The sequence below is a fragment of the Camellia sinensis genome, chromosome 4 (assembly GCF_055761805.1).
Source record: "Camellia sinensis isolate YWXY chromosome 4, ASM5576180v1, whole genome shotgun sequence".
Classification (NCBI taxonomy): Eukaryota; Viridiplantae; Streptophyta; class Magnoliopsida; order Ericales; family Theaceae; genus Camellia; species Camellia sinensis.
In genome coordinates, this window is record NC_138964.1 from 84,585,185 (window position 1) to 84,589,185 (window position 4,001).

The following is a 4,001-nucleotide window of genomic DNA, read 5'->3' on the forward strand; positions in this document are numbered from 1 at the left end:
TGCATTGGACATTGAAACTAAAGTCCATGAAATACAGAAAGAAGAGGCTCTATGGACAGATTTTGTCCATGAAAAAGAGAGTAAAGATGTTGAAACAGACAGGGTAGGAGTAGAACAAGATGAAAGGGTTACTTCGAAGGTAGAAGAAGTCAAAGGGAAAGCATAAGTGAGTGTTCAAGTGAAAGATCCCTTAGAAGAAGTCAACCTGGGGCAAGGTTCAATATAACAACCCACCTACATCATTGCTTGGTTGGATTCTATTGACAGGAACCAGTTGTTGGTTGTCCTGAAACAATATAAAGATTGTTTTGCTTGGTCTTATAATGAGTTGCCTGTGTTGGACAGGTCATTAGTGGAACATAGGCTCCCAATGAAGCCTAATTTCAAGCCACACAAGCAGAAACCAAGACGGATGAGCCCTGAAGTGGTTCAAAAGGTGAAAGAGGAGATTGTTAGGCTCCTCAAAGCAGGCTTCATCAGAACAGCCAGGTATGTTGAATGGTTGTCCAATATTGTGCCTGTGATAAAAAAGAATGGCAAATTGAGGGTATGCATTAATTTCAAAAACCTGAATTTGGAAACTCCAAAAGATGAGTACTCCATGCCTATAGTTGATTTATTAGTGGAGAGTTCAGCAAGACATAGGATTTTGTCTACGATGGATGGACCATCTGGCTACAACCAAATCTGCATAGTAGAGGAGAATGTTCACAAGACAGCTTTCATGTGTCCTAAAAACATTGGCACCTTCGAATGGGTTACGATCCCATTTGGATTGAAGAATGCTGGAGCAACATACTATAGGGAAATGAACACTATCTTCCATAATCTTATTGGGGGATACTTAGAATGTTATATTGATAACATTGTTGTAAAATCCCAGTCTATGGAGGAGCATCTGGTTCACTTGACAGCAGCCTTCGAAAGAATGAGAGAGTTCAGGCTGAAACTTAATCCTCTCAAATGTACTTTTGGTGTATTAGCTAGAAACTTATTGCGGTATATAGTACACAAGAAGGGAATACAGATTGATTAAAACAAAGCCAAAACCATCATTGAGGCCAAACATCTATCAAGTAAGAAAGAATTGCAAAAATTCCTTGGTCAGGTTAATTTTGTTCGAAGGTTTATTTCTAACCCTGCTGGGGAAACTAAAGTGTTTTCTTCTTTATTGAAGTTAAAAAAATGAAGAAGAATTTGTGTGGACAGCAGAACATCAAGCTGCTTTCGAAGGAATCAAAGCCTACTTGGCCACGCCTCCAGTATTGATGCCACCAAGGAGAGACAGACCTCTGAAGCTATACATTGCTGCAACAGAAAATTCACTGGGAGTTTTTCTAGCTCAGGACAATGAAGAAGACAAGGAACAAGCAGTATATTACCTTAGTAAGTTTTTAAATTCTTACGAATGTAAATGCTCAGCAGTAGAAAAGTTGTGTTTAGCAATATATTTTGTAGCAATGAAATTAAGATATTATCTTTTGCCTACTATTGTCTTAATAATTGCAACCACATATTTGGTCAAATACATGTTATCTAGACCCATGTTAAAAGGAAGAATTGGCAAATGGATTTTAGCTTATTAGAATTCCACTTGGAATATGTTCTCCAAAAGACAGTAAAAGGATTTGACTATCTTTTTGGTTGATTATCCATGTCAAACAGAAAGCCAAGAGATAATGGAACTTGGCACTATTGATATAAAGCCATGGCAAATGTAGTTCGATGGATCAAAAGCCAATGATCTAGTCGGAATTGGTGTTGTAATTAAGTCACCACAGGGAATAGAAATCACACATGGTTTCAGAATTGATAAAGCTACTTGTTCCACCAATCAAGCTGAGTATGAAGCTTTGGTAATGGGACTTGAAATACTTACTGAATTATAGGCTCATGCAGTTGATATATTTGGAGATTCCCAATTGGTAATCAACCAAGTGAAAGGAATTTAATTGTTAAAGTGCAAGCATGGTACTATATTATGTTGCTACATTACATTTACTTTTTTAGTTTCAAATGGCAAATGTGACTTACATCCCAAGGTTCGTGAATTACAAAGCCAATGATCTAGCTCAGATCCAAACGCTGATGCTGTTTTTGGAGTTGATGTAGAGATAAATATAGACGTTGATGATCCAAAAGCATAGGAGCTTGATGAACCAAAAAGCGATGGTGAGGAACTCGCTCCAAACGCAGGAGCTGCTGATGCACCAACTATGGAAGTTGTTGCAAATGAAATTGATCCAAAAGGGTTGGAAGTGGATGAAGCACCAAAGGGTGAAAAATCGAAGATAGGAGTAAATGAGGATCCAAAGCTTGTACTACCAAAGGCAGGAGTTTTCGGAGCAAATGGGTTGGAAGATGTCGACGATGAAAAGGGATTCGCATATGACTGACCAAATGTCGATGAAGAAGCAAAAGGATTTGACAACGTGTTAGAAGAACCAAATACAATTGCACCAGCAGTCTGGCCAGTAGGAGTTGGTCCTCCGGCATTTTTGGGATTTTAACTAACTTTAGTTCTTTCAAAAAATAAATAAGACGTGGAAGAGAGAATATACCTTTATCACCCAACTAATAGTCTTCCCATCTCAGTTCTTCATGGCTTTTGTCTTTGTAGACTGGCATGGCTGATATTGACTCCAGCTTTCCAACAAGCTGTGTACCACTGCCACTATCTAACTCAGCTGTTGGTGTACAAACAGCCACCCTACTTACCCCTCGTTGACCTTCAAAAGTAGGCTGCCCAAAACCAGAGCTCCCAAATGTTGGAGTTGTAGCCCTGGCTCTTGCATGAAGTTCATGACGAAACAAAGTTTCAGCAAAATCAGAGCAAATTAAAAAGCAAGAGCCATAAGATACTAAAATCCCTCACATTACAACATGCAAACCTCTTCAAGAAAAAACATTTAAAGTCCAAAATGTATCCACCGTATACATTACAACAACAAAATGAAGAAGAAGAAGAGAGAAGAGAGAAAGAAAACCTCACCAAATGGAGAAGTACCAAATGGACTGCTTCCAAATGCAGAAGTTGATTGGCTAAATGCTGGATTGGAACCAAAACTAAAGGATGATGCAGTAGAAGCACCAAAAGCAGGCGTACGTGAAGCACCAAATGCTGGACTGCTTGACGCGCCAAATGCTGGGGTGCTTGATGATCCAAATACAAGAGTGCTTGAAGCCCCAAATGCTCCCCCAGATCCAAACACAGGGGCATTTGAGACACCAAATGCAGTACCCGTGCTACCAAATGTTGGACTTGCTGTGGAACCAAAGGCTGGTGCGCTTGTAGCACCAAAACCTGGGGAGCTTGTGGCACCAAAGGAAGGAGTGCTAATTGAACCAAAAGTTGGAGTAGTAAAAGTGTTGACTTGATGCGCCAAAAGCAGTAAAAGAACCAAATAAGCTGCTACCAAATATCGGCTGTGATTGTTGCAATGTGCTTCCAAAAGGACTTGTTTGGGTAGTACTGGACCCAAAGCCACCAAAAACAGACTTCTGCCCAAAAGCAAAAGAACCTATGTTTCCATAATAAATAAAGAGATTAAGCGTAGTCAGTTCAATATAAATCCAAAATGCGTTGGTCACAGGATAGAACAAGATAGGGGGGAAAAATGCCATATGAATAATTGAAAATGAGAGAACTTAATTATGTCTAGAAAAACAACACTAATAGACAATGTGCAACACATGAATTAATCAACGATTAAATGATAGAACACTAGTGATGGAAAAACCACCATGTGACCTTAATGATGAAGAGATACAAGCAAGAACATCAATACAAAAAGTAAGCAAGTATCCATGCACTTAAAAGTAAAATGAAAAAGTAGTCTAAGCTGCCAATAGGTCTTAATAGTTAGACTTAATTCCCATTAAGTCATATTTAAAATAAGTCCTAGTACAATCGTTTTGGACAAAATTCACTTGAATTTTTGCAAATTCTTGCAGAGAAATTTGAAATTCTAATGGAATGAATTCAATTTTTTTGTGCCAAA